Source organism: Triticum urartu, chromosome 6A (assembly GCF_056163025.1).
Source record: "Triticum urartu cultivar PI428250 chromosome 6A, HENAU_Tu73, whole genome shotgun sequence".
Lineage (NCBI taxonomy): Eukaryota > Viridiplantae > Streptophyta > Magnoliopsida > Poales > Poaceae > Triticum > Triticum urartu.
Genome location: NC_141878.1, coordinates 417,986,982 through 418,004,482, shown reverse-complemented (window position 1 = coordinate 418,004,482; position 17,501 = coordinate 417,986,982).

Genomic DNA, 17,501 nt, shown 5'->3' with positions numbered 1-17,501 from the left:
ATCTCATACAGTTCAGTTAATTTCTTCAGTGACAGAGACGAAGATCTTCTGGTCTCTGAGGAATTTATTCTGACCGAGGAGTTAGGAATTCGCCAGTGCAGATTGCCTACAAGTGAGGAACATGATAGCCCTGAGGAATTTGATAGTCAAATTTCCGACCATTGTTGTGCTATGCGCCAGCTGTCCCAAAATATCTACCCACCTAACAGTCATATCATTGAAGGGCATTCATGTCTTATCATGTCAGGCTGCTCCCTAGGCTATAAATAGCCGCCCCCCTACAACCACTAGCTGGTTGGCTGCTCCGAGAGAAAGTGACACTTGTCATCGAGAGCATCCCATCCTCCGAGGAATTTGAGCGAAAATCATCAAGTGAGGAAAAACCGACAACCCAAACCCAAACACCTACAAACCCAAAGTGATTGAGAATCACTAAAGATATTGTTCCTATGTGGAACTGACGCTTGTTACCTTTGAGGACTGTGCATCCTCCAGACGGTTGGGCGTCATGGTCTAGAGCATCCAAGAGGAAATTGTGGATCGCTGAGTGACCGAGTCTGTGAAGGTTTGGAAGTCACCTGAAGTCTTTCCATGAGTGATTGGGTGAGGTCTGTGTGACCTTAGCTCAAGGAGAATAATGTGAGGACTGTGTGTAATGCCCCGAGACCGTTGTGCCAGGTGTCTTCCAGTTATTCGATGTTGTTGCCTTGTCATTCGCTTGCGTGTTCCATCTTGCCATGTCAGCATGTGCATTGCATCATCATGTTTTCAAAACTTGCATTCGTCCGGGTCCCCCAGTTCCGTCCGTTGTCCGTTCTGAGCCTAGACACATTCGCACGCGCCTCCGGCACCTCTGAAATATTTTTTTCTAAGTGGCCGGAAAATGTTCTCGGAATGGGATGAAAGTTGGCATCCGGTGTTGCTGTGTTGTCAGTAGGTCGGCTGCCAAGTTTCATCGCATTCGGAGTCTGTTTGGCGCCCCAACGGTTAACTATAGCGGAAGTATAGTCGGTCTATCATCGGACGTTTTCGGTCTCCGGAAACAGCAGCCAGGCTGCATTCCTCCTCTTTCCTCGCAGACCATCTCCTCTCTACACAGCCTACTATCCCCATCGGCAGCCCACCTACCCCTTCTCGCGTCTAGAGCCGTCTGATGGTGATCGCATGGTCCAAAAACACCCCTAAACCCTCTCAACCCTAATCCTGCCTATAAATGGACACCCTCCCTCCTATTTTGGCATCCCCTAGTCTCCACCTACCTGCAGCCACCAACCCTCCTTAATTTCCGCGTTTGCCCGCTCCGCCACCGCCACTTGTCGCCGCCGTCTTGCCACTTGGCGCCGTCTGTTTGGCTGCGCCGCCACCTGAGGAGTCACCCCGGCCTATCGGGTGCCTCCACGTCACCTCCCCGCGTTCTCCCCATGCCTCCCACCGTGTAGGGCCCGCCGGAGCCCATCGCGAGCCCGCCGCGGGCCGAATCGGGCCCGGCGCCGCCCTGCAGGCGACCGAACCGCCCCGCTTGTAACACCCACAATGCGGCTATATCTCCCACGTGTCGGGACACGACTTAGAGGCATAGCCGCATGGTAGGCTTGTTGCAAGAGGGGTAATCTTCACACATCCTATGTACTGAATAAGAAAGGGATAAAGAGTTAGCTTACAATCGCCACTTCACACAAATACAAGTTAAACATACATCATCCAGAATACAATCAAGGTCTGACTACGGAACCAAAATAAAAGAAGACAACCCCATATGCTAGATCCCCGATCGTCCCAACTAGGCTCCACTACTGATCAGCTGGAAACGAAACAACACAATGAACATGATCTCCATCGAGCTCCCACTTGAGCTCAGTTGTGTCATTTTCACTGGTATCATCGGCACCTTCAACTGTTTGGAAGTATCTGTGAGTCATGAGGACTCAGCAATCTCACACCCTCGTGATCAAGACTATTTAAGCTTATGGGTAGGAAAGGGTAGTGAGGTGGAGCTGCAGCAAGCACTAAGCATATATGGTGGCTAACATACACAAATAAGAGCGAGAAGAGAAGCAACGCAATGGTCGAGAAACTAGAAGTGATCAAGAAGTGATCCTGAAACTACTTACGTTCAAGCATAACACAATACCGTGTTCACTTCCCGGACTCCGCCGAGAAGAGACCATCACGGCTACACACACAGTTGATGCATTTTAATTAAATTAAGTGTCAAGTTCTCTACAACCGGACATTAACAAATTCCCATCTGCCACATAACCGCGGGCATGGCTTTCGAAAGTTCAAACCCTGCAGGGGTGTCCCAACTTAGCCCATCACAAGCTCTCACGGTCAACGAAGGATATTCCTTCTCCGAGGAAGACCCGATCAGTCTCGGAATCCCGGTTACAAGACATTTCGACAATGCTAAAACAAGACCAGCAAGACCGCCCGATGTGCCGACAATCCCGATAGGATCTGCACATATCTCGTTCTCAGGGCAACACGGGATGAGCACTCCGTACAACTAAAACCAGCCCTCAAGTTTCCCCGAGGTGGCGCTGCAAAGGAATCTAGTTCGGACCAACACTTAGAGAAGCACTGGCCCGGGGGGGTTAAAATAAAGATGACCCTCGGGAGCACGGCTTCCCAAGGGAAAAGTAGGTGGTGGTGAGCCAAATGTAAAACCAAGGTTGGGCCTTGCTGGAGGAGTTTTATTCAAAGCGAGCTCTCAAGGGGTTCCCATAACACCCAACCGCGTAAGGAACGCAAAATCAAGGAGCATAACACCGGTATGACAGAAACTAGGGTGGCAAGAGTGGAACAAAACACCAGGCATAAGGCCGATCCTTCCACCCTTAACCAAGTATATAGATGCATTAATTAAAATAATAGATATTGTAATATCCCAACATATCCATGTTCCAAACATGGAACAAACTTCATCTTCACCTGCAACTAGGAACACTATAAGAGGGGTTGAGCCAAAACGGTAACATAGCCAAACAATGGTTTGCTAGGAAGGTTGGTTAGAGGCTTGACATGGCAATATGGGAGGCATGATATAACAAGTGGTAGGTAGCGCGACATAGCGGTAGAACGAACAACTCGCAAGCAAAGATAGAAGTGATTTCAAGGGTATGGTCATTGTCGATGTCAAAACCAGTGGATCTCGGGTATGGGGTCCCGAACTGTGCATCTAAGGCGGATGGTAATAGGAGGCAGGGAACACGATGTTTTACCCAGGTTCGGGCCCTCTTGATGGAGGTAAAACCCTACGTCCTGCTTGATTTATTCTTGATGATATGAGTATTACAAGAGTTGATCTATCACGAGATCGGAGAGGCTAAACCCTAGAAGCTAGCCTATGGTATGATTGTATGTTGTCCTACGGACTAAAACCCTCTGGTTTATATAGACACCGGAGGGGGCTAGGGTTACACAAGGTCGGTTACAAAGGAGGAGATATACAGATCCGTATTGCCTAAGCTTGCCTTCCATGCCAAGTAGAGTCCCATCCGGACACGAGACGAAGTCTTCAATCTTGTATCTTCATAGTCCAACAGTCCGGCCAAAGGATATAATCCGGCTGTCCAGAGACCCCCTAATCCAGGACTCCCTCAGTAGCCCCGAACCAGGCTTCAATGACGATGAGTCCGGTGCGCGGTGTTGTCTTCGGCATTGCAAGGCAGATTCTTCTCCAATTTTCAAGTGTTCGTAAGCAGTGTCCGGCTCCATAAATGTTGAACCTCTTGGCTTCTGGGCCCAATAAGGGCTTTCTCCCACACGTCGAATGAATACGAGGCGCCAGGGCGTTTTTACATTCACCCACCTAGCCAGATAAATAAATTGTCTATTAAAGGGATGGGGATTGTTAGATCCGATCCATACCATCCTCCCCCAGCGAGAATCCATCAGAGCGCGTTTCTGAAAGATCCATTCCAGCATGGTCGACCTCCGCAGCTCCTCCTCCCACCCCCGTAGCCCTAAGCCCGGTGATTGGGAGAGGTGTTTAGTCCCGCACAGTCGATTAGTCGAACTGCAGACTAAGGGATTTCTCCCTCCGGCGTATATGGTGCCCGTTCGAGCCGGGCTTGCCACCTACAATGGCGGGGAGCAAGCGAAGAGCTTTCCCTGTCCCTCCATGGGGGAACGGGTTTGCCTTGTTCCTTATTTACTAAGGGGACTCAGATTTCCAATTCATCTGTTTCTCCGCGGGCTCCTGGAGTTCTACGGCCTCCAATTACACAATCTCACCCCTGCCTCCATTCTACATATCGCCGGCTATGTTGCCCTCTGCGAGTTGTTCCTGGGCTGCGAGGCTCACTTCGAGCTGTGGAAAAGGCTATTTTGCCTCGTCCCTCTCATACAGAGGAGATCACTTTATCAAGTGGGCGGAGCCGAAATATGGCGCATCGCCGATACCGGATACCTGTCCAGTACCCCGAAGAAGTCGTCCGAAGACTGGCCTTCAGAGTGGTTTTATATGGAGGACGTTCCCCTTCCGGACCCTGTTCGGCGGGGTCTTCCTGAGTTCAACAATGCTCCTCTAAATAAGCGCCGAAGTTGGCGCCCATGGAGCCCCCAGGCGGAAGACAACGGAGAAGTCCTCTATCTGATGAACCGGATCAAAGCACCGGCTCAATCAGGATTGACAATAATCGAAGTTATGTCGATTTGCATAATGCGGGGAGTGCAGCCACTTCAATATCGTGGGCACCCCTTGTGGTGTTATAATGGGGCGGATGACGCCAGCCGCTGCGCGCGTATGGGTCCGGACAATGCTGCCGCTCTAGCGAAAATTCTGTCCGAACTGTTCAAGGGTGAGGAAGAGGAGTTCGCCCGCATCAAGCCCTCGACTCCGGACTTGAAGAAGATTCGATTATATTCGTGGAGCTGATAGACCGGCAGTTCTATCAGTTAAGCTGCGACGATGCCATGGTGGCCATTACGGCCGACTATCCCGGACTGCTCCCTGCATCGCAAGTAAGAAAAACCAAAAATCCCCACTCCAAAACTAGGATCCCCTTTTAGGCACTTCACCCACCATATACACATGGCATCTTTTAGAGGGAAGGCATTCAGGACGCCCTGCCGAACCCGCAGCAACTCGCCAACAAGAGGCACCGAGGTCGGGTAGGCCAAAAAGGAAGGCGGTCAGGACGGAGACACCGGCGCAAAGGTATGAGAAAAACCCCGCTCCGTGGTTGTCGTCTTTCTCGAAATGTAATAATGCCCGTGTTTCTTTAATAGAAAAAATGCTCGTTGGAATATGTTCGGCGATGTTGCCATTCACGCTTCTACCAGTCGGGCGCCAGGACCGGACATGGAGGCAGAAGCCGATATGGGGCAGGCGCCGGATAATCCCCCTACAGAGGATGCAGATAGATTATCCGCTACAAATTCAGAAGTGGAAAGCGCCATGAATCATAGGCACCGTCGTGCCGTACTCTGTGACGCTTGTTTCTTACCAGAGGCGTTTGACGCCTTCAATTCTGGAGAGGCGTATCTCCGTGCTGCTCAAGATGGTCTAGCCAGAGCCACGGATCAGTATGTAAAGGATGTATGGGTGAGTAAATCTGACGATTTATATGTATCAGTAGCCCCTGAGACTTGAAACAGTTAGCAGAACAGATTTAAGGATCATCTTTATTGTGTAGGTTCTTACAGAGAAGAATACTAGGCTGTCACAGGAGCTAGAGGAATGCAAGACCCAACTATGGGCTTCTGTGGCCGCCTTGCAGGAACCGAAAAAGTCACCTACTGGTAACATTTACTTTAAAGAATGATGGTTACCATATAACGTGCGGCATGGATGCAGATCTAACAACAAATGTTGCAGATGAATCCGGAGAGAATCCGGAGGACCAACATGTTATGCGACAGCTAGAGGCTGGCAAACGCGTGCTGACTGAGGTTAGGCGGGAGAAAAACAATCTCCAAGACGCCAATATTAAGCTGAACGTGGAACTAAAAGACGTTTAGGGCCAGCTTGCAGACTCCGAGAAGGAGAATAAGCGGCTTCGGCGCGGCATTTTTAGTAAGTGCTTGAACGAATCCTTATAAAGGAGTTCGGCGAAGAAGCCGACTAACAACGTTATGTCTGTAGGTATGCTGACGGGTCGTCCCGTGGAGGAAATGCCCGGGTCTGCGGGTGATCTTCTGCCCGAGCTGTCACATCTGCACGAACAAGTTTGGCAGGTGATGCAGGGTGTTGCCCAGGCCTTGTGGCCGTCCGTCTCCCTGCCAGAGGGCGTCGCCGAGCTTGCGGAGAAGCTCAAGGGAGCACGGCGGCGCTTCCGATTATGGAAGATATCAGCCTGCCGACAGGGTGCCAGAGAAGCCTAGGCCATGGTGAAGACGTGGTATACTAAGACAGACCCAAATCACATGGCCGAGGTCGGACCTGTGGGGCCCGACGGGAAAGAGATCCCCGTTAGCTTAGTTTATGGGCAAGTAGAATTAGCCGCAAAGTATTCTCAACAGGATTGTAAGTTTGACCACCTGCTGGATGGTATAGAAGAGGAATTTAGTCAGTCTGCATGACTATGTAATTAAAGTGACATGTATAATGCCTTCTAGCCGGATTATCGATCATTTGTCGTTGCGGACCTTTTCGCTTCAACCTCCGGGCTCAATAGTCCGGAGTGTATCCGAATACCCGCTCAGTTATATAAGAACCGGGGTATGCGTGGAGACCAGGCGTAGGGGTCATTAGTGCTTTATCAGACAAGTGCCCAACTAGTTATGTTATATTACATGGGTAGTAAGAAACATCTTCCAGGGAGAATAGTTCCGTTAAGGGTTCCTTTCCCTGGGTAAGCATGCCCTAAAGTGCATGTCCGTACTGCGATAGGAAATGCAGGAAAAACATCTGGGGCAGATATGGACAATAACTAAAAATCATATTTTGTTCACCGACCGAATATTCCCTTAAGAACGCTAGCTTTCGTCTTCACCCAGTCTGAGGTACACATCCGGCTGACCCGGTAGTAACAATCGCAGAGGTGCTCCCCTTATGCCCTAGCCGAATTAACGGGAACGTAGGGCAAAAATACAAGAGCCAGGCAACCCAGCTTGGCCAAAACTTAAGTCATATCGATGCATATAATGGTGAAAAAGGTACATGCGGAAGTATAACACATGTGTGGGACATGAGGCCCAGATAAATAATTTAAGCTTCTGTGAAAGAAGCCCCCATGTGTGAAGAGTGCGGCTAGCGCATCTGTAATGTGCAGGCCAGGCACAAGGTGACCCTTGAAGGCCTAGAGAAATAATAAAAGAAAGAAAGAAAGAGAAACAAGACAGATAATGTATATACAGAAAATGGACAAAGGGAGGGGACTAACATAGAGTCCGGTGCTAGGCGTAGAATCTTTGGAGCCTAGCCGCGTTCCATGGGTTCGGCTCGAGTCGACTAGTCGATGCATCCCGCAGTCGGTACGCTCCATCGGTCAGAACTTGGTCAATAATGAAGGGACCTTCCCATTTGGGCTCGAGCTTGTTCTTTTTCTTATCCAGCAGGCGTTGAACTAGTTCACCAACGTTATAAGTTTTGGCCCATACTTCTCTGCTTTGGTATCTGCGAGCCTGTTGCTGATAAATGCGGAACGGGCTTTGGCTATGTCGCGCTCCTCCTACAGGGTGTCCAAACTGTCCTGCCGATCGAGCTCGGCTTCTCTTTCTTCGTACATGCGCACTCGAGGTGAGTCATGAATTATGTCACAGGGCAAGACTGCCTCTGCGCCGTACACCATACAGAAGGGTGTATATCCGGTACTACGATTCGGCGTGGTCCGCAGCCCCCAGAGTGCGGAGTTTAGCTCCTCTACCCAGTGCGTGTTAGACTCCATTAAGGAGCGCACTAATCTGGGTTTAATGCCGCTCATTATAAGACCGTTTGCTCGCTCGACTTGACCGTTGCTTTATGGGTGATAGACTGAAGCATAATCGAGCTTGATGCCCATTTTGCTGCACCAGAGTTTTACCTCGTCGACCGTGAAGTTTGTGCCATTATCAGTGATGATGCTATGGGGGACGCCATAACGGTGTACAACCCCGGATATGAAGTCTATCACCGGTCCGGATTCGGCTGTTTTAACAGGTTTGGCCTCTATCCATTTGGTGAATTTATCCACCATGACCAATAAGTATTTTTTCTTGTGGGTTCCCCCTTTAAGGGGTCCAACCATGTCAAGCCCCCAGACCGCAAAGGGCCATGTAATGGGGATTGTTTGGAGGGCGGTGGGTGGCATGTGGCTTTGATTTGCAAAGAGCTGGCAACTGGCGCAGCGTTGGACCAAGTCCTGTGCATCTGCTCGGGCCGTTGGCCAATAGAATCTTGTACGGAAGACCTTGCTTACAAGAGCCCGGGCTGCGGCGTGATGACCGCCGAGTCCGGCGTGAATTTCTGCCAAAAGATTTCGTCCTTCCTCTTCCGAGATGCACCTTTGAAGCACTCCGGTAGTGCTTTTTTTGTACAATTCTCCCTCATGGACCCTGTAGGCCTTGGATCGCTGCACTATGCAGCGTGCCTCATTTTGGTCCTCCGGAAGTTCCTGTCTAGTTAGGTAGGCCAGGAATGGTTCTGTCCACGGGGCAATAACGGCCATTATTTCGTGGGTTGAAGGTGTTATTTCGGTGGCGGAGCCTCCGATTGTGTCAGAGAGTTCGGTATCGGGTATTTTGGCCGGGTCTGGACTGTTGTTACCGGTGTCCCCTTCCCATACTACGGATGGCTTGAACAGGCTTTCCAAAAATATGTTGGGGGCGACCGCATCATGTTTTGCGCTGATGCGGGCAAGGATATCCGCCGCCTGATTGTTTTCCCGAGCCACATGGTGAAATTCGAGCCCCTCGAACCGAGCTGACATTTTTAGGACGGCATTTCGATAGGCCGCCATTTTAGGATCCTTGGCGTCAAAGTCTCCATTTATTTGGGATATTGTGAGGTTTGAATCCCCACACACCTCCAGGCGTTGAATGCCCGTGGAGACTGCCATCCGAAGACCATGCAACAGAGCTTCGTATTCGGCTGCATTGTTGGAGTCTGTATATAATATTTGCAATACATACTGAACGGTATCTCTGGTTGGGGACATTAGGACGACGCCAGCCCCTAGACTAGCCAGCATTTTAGAACCGTCGAAGTGCATGATCCAATTGGAGTATGCGTCGTACTCTTTAGGGAGTTCGGCCTCCGTCCATTCGGCGACGAAGTCGGCCAATACTTGCGACTTAATGGCTCATCAAGGTTTGTATGTTATGTCGAACGGGAGGAGCTCAATGGCCCATTTGGCAATCCGGCCCGTAGCGTCGCGGTTGGTTATAATATCATTAAGTGGCACTTCCAAGGCTACTGTAATCGAACAATCTTGAAAGTAGTGTCGCAGCTTCCGCGATGCCATGAATACCGCATATGCTATCTTTTGGTAATGCGGGTACCGTGATTTGCATGGAGTGAGGATAGTGGATACATAGTATACCGGTTTTGAAGAGGGAATTTATGTCCGTCCGCTTCCCGTTCGACAACGAGCACCGCGCTTACAACTTGATGAGTTGCCGCAATGTACAACAACATTGGTTCGTCGATGTTTGGCGCGGCCAGGATTGGGTTGGTTGCCAAGGTGGCCTTTATTTGTTCCAATCCGGTTGTGGCCGCGTCCGTCCACTTGAAGTGTTCGGTGCGCCGAAGGAGGCGATAAAGGGGTAAAGCCTTTTCTCCTAAGCGGGAGATAAAGCGGCTTAGAGCCGCCACGCATCCAGTTAACTTCTGGATTTGTTTGAGGTCTGTTGGGGTAGCCAACTGTGACAAAGCTCGGATTTTGGCCGGATTAGCTTCAATACCTCTACTGGAGACAATGAAACCCAGGAGCTTTCCGGCTGGTACGCCGAAAATGCATTTTTCCGAATTGAGCTTGATGTCGTATGTTCGGAGGTTGTCGAATGTGAGCCTCAAGTCGTCTATCAAAGAGTCAATGTGTTTGGTTTTGACGACCACATCGTTTACGTATGCCTCTACTGTTTTGCCGATTTTTTTCTCTAGACATGTCTGAATCATGCGCTGATATGTTGCGCTAGCGTTTTTGAGCCCAAAAGGCATTGTGTTAAAACAGAAGGGATCGTATGGTGTGACGAATGTCGTTGCGGCTTGGTCGGACTCCGCCATCTTGATTTGATGGTAACCAGAGTATGCGTCGAGGAAACACAATGACTTGTGTCCTGCGGTAGCATCAATGATTTGATCGATGCGTGGGAGGGGGAAGGGATCCTTTGGGCAAGCTTTATTGAGGTCTTTGAAATCGACATAAAGGCGCCAGGATTTGTCCTTCTTTGGTACCATCACCAGGTTTACTAGCCAGTCTGGGTGTTTTATTTCTCTGATGAATCTGGCCTCCAATAACTTGGCTAGTTCCTCTCCCATGGCATGTCTCTTAGGTTCGGAGAAACGCCAAAGAGCTTGCTTGACCGGCTTGAATCCCTTTAGGATATTGAGGCTATGCTTGGCCAGCCTGCGTGGGATTCCTGGCATGTCTGAGGGATGCCAGGCGAATATGTCCCAGTTCTCGCACAGGAACTCTCGTAGTGCGGCGTCCACAGCGGGGTTTAACTGTGCCCCGATGGAGGCTGTTTTTGTAGGGTCTGTTGGGTGGACTTGGAATTTGACTATTTCATCCGCTGGTTTAAAAGAGGTGGACTTGGATCCCTTGTCGAGTATCACGTCATCCATGTCCACTGTGGAGCGTAGTGTGGTTAATTCCTCGGCCGAGAGGGTTTCGGATAATGCCTCGAGGGCCAGTGCGACTGTTTTGTTTTCGGCGCAGAGTGCCATGTCCGGATCACTGGCGAGAGTGATGATTCCGTAGGGCCTGGCATTTTGAGCTTCATGTACCCGTAATGGGGTACGGCTTGGAAGATTATGAACGCCTCCCGTCCTAAAAGAGTGTGATAACCACTGCTGAACGGGGCCACTTGGAATGTAATTTCTTTGGACCTGTAATTATCCGGCGTGTCGAATACCACATCTAGTGTGATTTTCCCAGCACAGCGTGCTTCCCGACTAGGGATGATTCCTCTAAAGTTTGAGCTACTTTGCTCAATGCGGTTCCAGTCTATTTCCATCTTTTGAAGCGTTTCCTTATAGATGAGGTTTAATCCGCTGCCGCCATCCATGAGTACTTTGGTGAGTCGAAAGCCGTCCACGAATGGACCGACGACCAGTGCGGCTGGTGCTCGGGCTATTCGGAATTTAGGTTCGTCACTAGCATTGAAGGTAATAGCCGTGTCACTCCATGGATTTATTGTTGCTATGTGGCAGATTTCGGCCATGCTGCGGAGTGTTCGCTTGCGCCTATGATTTGATGCGAAGGTCTCAAAGACTGTTAACATTGTATTGTTATCCACGGGATGGTGCTCTGTGGTATTTGGGAGAAGAAGATCCTCACCACTTTTGGCCACCTGCCGGAGTATCCAACATGCTCGAAGGTTGTGCGTTGGTATTGTATCCGTTGTACTATGAATTTTGCAAGGTCCGTTGAGCCATCCCTCCAGTACGGTTGCATGCCCTGTAGAGGGTTTTTGCTTTTTGGTAGTTGACCCGGGTGTATTGTGATAATGCACCCTTTTATTTTGGACTAGGTTTGTATTCAGGGCCGGATTATCCCAAAAGTTTGTTTCGGTTTTCCAGGCACTTTCCATCGCACAGTACTTTCGTACTATGGACATCAAGTCAGCGAAGCGTGTTATCTCACGGTGAGTTATGGCGTTAAGGATTCTCTTGTCCATGCAATTATTGCAAAAAAATAGGATTGCGTCTTCCTCGCGACATTCCTTAACCTTGTTCATCGCAAGGAGGAATCTGGCCCAATAGTGATGTACTGTTTCCTGGGGCTCTTGCCTGATGTGGGAAAGATCGCTTATGTTTGGGTGGGTGGGTGAATTGAATCCGAACCCTTACCTGATTTGGGATCCAGGGGCCGAGGAGTTTCCAATTTTGTAAGTTTCGGTTCCGGGGTCTTACCCGATAATCCTGGCCCACTGCCTGACTCTAAGTTCAGGGCTTGGATGTTGTCCTCCCGCGAACGGGTGTCCGGCTCGGAGAGCTCGGGAATCCGGACATAGTTGGTCCTCAAGATAGAGGAAAGGCCGTCGCATTGTTCCTCCACCGCTGCAATATGATGGGTGACCGGTGGAGAGTTAATCTCCCTTTGATCGGGTTTAAGCCCAATCCGATCATAGTCCGTAGTGACTCCCAAGGCGGCGATGTGATCCAAGAGCTCATTTAAGGAGGCGAGCTCCATTGGATCCATCTGTTCGACGAGTGCCGATTTGACGTGGAGGCTGTTTTTGATGACCCGAGAAGTCATCGTTGGCGCGGCGGCCGAACAGGTGGTCATGATGAAACCGCCTAGCCGGAGAGTTTGGCCGACAGCCAAAGCTCCCCCAACAGTAGTACCGTCTTTAAAGACGAGATGAGACATCCTTCCTTCTGGCGACGGCACAGAGGAACTCTCAATGAAAGCACCAATATCGGTGTCAAAACCGGCGGATCTCGGGTAGGGGGTCCCGAACTGTGCATCTAAGGCAGATGGTAACAGGAGGCAGGGAACACGATGTTTTACCCAGGTTCGGGCCCTCTTGATGGAGGTAAAACCCTACATCCTGCTTGATTTATTCTTGATGATATGATTATTACAAGAGTTGATCTACCATGCGATCGGAGAGGCCAAACCCTAGAAGCTAGCCTGAAATCCCGCTAGGAAGAAGAACGTGTCCATGAAGAAGACGAACCAATGTAGTCGAACGAATCCTCACAACTCCGGAACGAAACCCAAGCTAACGAGAGAAGCAACCTGGAAAGAAGCAAGCAACATAGTAAACAACCATCACATAAACATGGCATGATGCACAACCAAGTATGATGCATGTCCGGTTTAATGAGGCATGGCATGGCAAAATGCACAAACAATCCTACAAATTAATTGGAGCTCAATATGAAACAAGTTGCATATTGATGGAACACCACATGTCTTATTTAGTTCTCTCTCGGTTATGTACCCAACAATGTTAAATTTTATTAAACATGGCACGAGGTGAAGCATATGAAAACCACCTATCTAGGCAAGCTTAAATGAGGTCGGAAACAACAAACAACAATTCCGGAAAATCCTCATATGCAATTTATGGATTTGGTACTGTTCTTCCCTAAACCATATTTCAGAGTTGTTAAACATGAAAAGTAAAGCCACCATGTTAAACTATGCATTTTTCTACCCCATTTACATATCAAGTTTATTTAAATCCGAGCTATGGTTATTTAGTTATGAAATAAAGCATTTTAACATGGCATTAGGAAAATTTAAACAAATAGCAATTTAAAGATTTTAAACATGCATGAAAGTTGGAAATTATGAAACTAGATAAAATTCTATTCATTTTTCATATATAAATCATTTCAATGCGATGATAGGTTAATGAGTTATTATATGCATGAAGACTAGGGTGTTTTCTGCAAAACAGTTATCTCAGGATAAATGCTAAAATCGTTGGACAGGAAAAAAACATGACGGGCTGAAACAGGTTGGCCCAACAGGAGGAAAGAAAAAAATAGAGGAGGGGCGCTGGGGTGTGGCCTCACCCATGGGCTTCGGCCCAAGGCGGTGAAGCTGGAGGTAGGCCTGCTGGAGCGCTGGTGTCGGTGTCAATACCGGCGGATCTCGGGTAGGGGGTCCCGAACTGTGCGTCTAGGCCGGATGGTAACAGGAGGCAGGGGACGCAATGTTTTACCTAGGTTCGGGCCCTCTTGATGGAGGTAAAACCCTACGTCCTGCTTGATAAATATTGATGATATGGGTAGTACAAGAGTAGATCTACCACGAGATCAGAGAGGCTAAACCCTAGAAGCTAGCCTATGGTATGATTTAATGTTGTCCTACGGACTAAAACCCTCTGGTTTATATAGACACTGGAGAGGGTTAGGGTTACACAAGGTCGGTTACAAAGGAGGAGATATCCATATCCGTATTGCCTAGCTTGCCTTCCATGCCAAGTAGAGTCCTATCCGGACACGAGACGAAGTCTTCAATTTTGTATCTTCATAGTCTAACAGTCCGGCCGAAGGATATAGTCCGGCTGTCCGGAGACCCCCTAATCCAGGACTCCCTCGGTAGCCCCCGAACCAGGCTTCAATGACGATGAGTCCGGCGCGCAATATTGTCATCGGCATTGCAAGGTGGGTTCCTCTCCAAATTCCGTGTACCTGTTGAAATAGAGTCCGGCTTCTTGTGAATGTTGCGCTCTTTGGCTTCCATGCCCAATAGTGACCACTTTCCACGTGTCGAGGGAATGTGAAGAGCCAGGGTGTTTTTACATTTACCCCCCTAGCTGTGTGAATGAGCAGCCTATTAAAAAGATGAGGATTCAGATCCAAATCACACCATACTCCCTTGGCGAGCCTTCATTGGAGCGCATCCGACAGAGATCCATTCCATCATGGCCGGTCGACGCAGCTCCTCCTCTCGCTCCCCTAGCCCCAAGCCTGGAGATTGGGAGAGATGTTCCGTCCCGCACAGCAAATTAGTGATGCTTCAGATCAAGGGATTTCTTCCCCCAACGTACATGGTCCCGGTTCGAGCCGGGCTCGCCACCTATAATGGCGGAGAGCAAGCGGAGAGCCTTCCCAATCCCTCCAAGGGAGAGCAGGTATGCCTTGTCCCTCATTTGGTAAGAGGGCTTGGATTTCCAATTCATCCGTTTCTCCGGGGGCTCCTGGAGTTCTACGGCCTCCAGTTGCACAACCTTACGCCTGCCTCCATATTGCATATCGCGGGATTCGTAGCCCTTTGCGAGCTGTTTTTGGGCTTTGAGGATCATTTCGTGATGTGGAAGAACTTGTTCTGCCTTGTGCCCCGTTCTCAGAAGGGGTCAATATATCCAGTGGGCGGAGCCAAAGTGTGGCGTATTGCCGGGACCGGATATCTGTCCGGAACCCCAAAGAAGACGTCCAAAGACTGGCCTTCAAAATGGTTTTATATAGAAGACGTCCCCCTCCCGGATCCTATTCGAATCGGCCTCCCTGAGTTCGACAACGCTCCTTTGAAGAAGCACCGGAGCTGGCGTCCATGGAGCTCCCTGGAGGAAGATGACAGGGACGTTCTTTACCTGATGAGCCGGATAAGTTTGTTAGCTCGATCCGGATTGACCATGATCGAGGTCATGGCTACATGTATTATGCGAGGGGTGCAACCGCTTCAGTATAGCGGCCACCCCATGTGGGATTTCAACGGGGAGGATGACGCCTCCCGCTACGGCCGTAAAGGGCCGGGATCGATTGCTGATCTAACAAAGATCTTATCCACTTTGTACAGGGGGAAGAGGAGTGATTCCTCCGTGTCAACCCGCAGGGCAGATTTTCTATGTACAATCCTCCTAGCTGGGTAAGCGGAGACTTTTTCTCACCCATCCATTTCATATTCCCATAGTTAAGTATTTAGCCTAGCGATTTCAATGCAGGAGCTGCACCAGGCTGTAAGGGAGATAAACAACCCCCCTCCACAGCCCGAGTACCCGGAACGGTCCCTTGACCCAGCCTCCCAGGAGGATCCGGACATATCTGTGGAGCTGATCGATGGGGTATTTTACCAATTGAGCAATGACAACGCCTTGGTGGCCATTACGGCCGATTACCCTGGGCTACTTCCAGCCTCACAGGTAATTGAGACCAAAGTCCCAGTACTTTGACTAGCCCACAAGGGGCCGTGAGGCCAGGCAGGCTGAAAATACATGCAGTCCGGATTGAGACACCGCGGTGCGCCATCTTTATTCCAAGACATTATTCTCAGAGGCATACTAACGCCCATGCCTTCTTTTTAGGAAAAAGAGCGCTCGTCGGACTATACCCGGAGAGGCTACTAATCGCGCCTCCACCAGCCAAGCTCCAAGGCCGGATTCGGAGGCGGGAACGAATATGAGGCATGCGCCAGGCGCTCCTCCGACAGAGGATGCGGATAAACTGTCCGCCACCAATTCGGAGGTGGAAAGTGCCATGAACCATAGGCGTCGCCGAATTGTTCTTCGTGACGCTTGTTTCTCCCAAGAGGCATTGGATGCCTTCAACTCGGGAGATGCGTACCTCCGTGCCGCTCAAAATGGTCTAGCCAGAGCCATGGAGCTGTATGTAAAATACATACGGGTGAGAAAATTTGATGGTTATATATATCAGTAGCCCCTGAGACTTGAAACAGTTAGAATAACTGATTTAAGGATCATTTATAATGCAGGTTCTTATAGAAAAGAATACCCAACTGTCCCAGGAGCTGGAAGAGTGCAAAGCCCAACTTCAGGCCGCACTGGCCGCAGCAGGGGAGCCCAAAGAGACCCCCTCTGGTAATATATCCTTCGAATGATAAGTATCATATAGAGTGCGGCGTATATGCAGATCTGATGATAAAATTGCAGATGACGCTGGAGTAAATCCAGATAAGCAACAGCTCCTACGCCAGCTGAAGGCCGGTGAGAGCGTGCTTACGAGGGTGAGGTAGGAGAAGAATGATCTCCTAGATGCCAACACCAAGCTGGGCGTGGAACTAAAAGATGTTCGTGCCCAACTGTCGGACTCTGTTAAGGAGAATCGGCGGCTTCGACGCGGCATATTTAGTGAGTGCTTGAGCGAACTTTGAAAAAGAGTTCGGCGAGGAAGTTGGCTGACAGAGTTATGTCTGTAGGTATGCTAACAGGTCGTCCTGCAGAGGAAATGCCCGGTTCTACGGGTGACCTTCTTCCCGAGCTCTCCCAACTGCACGAACGAGTTCGGCAGGTGATGCAAGGTGTCGCCCAGGCCTTGTGGCCATCCGTCTCCATGACCGAAGGCCTTGGAGAGCTTGCAGAGAAGCTGAAGGGAGCGCGGCGGCGCTTCCGATTATGGAAGATATCAGCCTGCCGTCAGGGCGCCAGGGAAGCCTGGGCAATGGTGAAGACGCGGTACACGAAGGCTGACCCGAACCACATGGCCGAGGTCGGACCTGTGGGGCCCGATGGGAAGGAGATCCCTCTGAGCTTAGTGTACAGACAAGTAGAATTGGCCGCAAAGTATTCCCAACAGGACTGTAGACTAGACAGCCTATTGGATGGTATTGAAGAGGAATTCAACCAGTCAAATTGACTATGTAATTTAAAGTGACATGTATAATGCCTTCTAGCCGGATTGTAGATCGTTTGTCGTGGCGGACCTTTTCGCTTCAACCTTGGGACCCGACGGTCCGGAGTGTATCCGAATACCCTCTCGGTTATGTAAGAACCGGGGCATGCGTGGAGACCAGGCGTAGGGGTCGTTAGTGCTTTAACGGACAAGTGCCCAACTAGTTATGTTATATTACATGGTTAGTAAGAAACATCTTCGAGGGAGAATAGTTCCGTTAGGGGTTCCTTTCCCAGGGAGGCATGAACTAAAGTGCATGTCCGGACTGCGAGAAGAGATGCAGAAAAAACATCTAGGGGCGCCTAAATGAATAAGCAAAAAATCATCT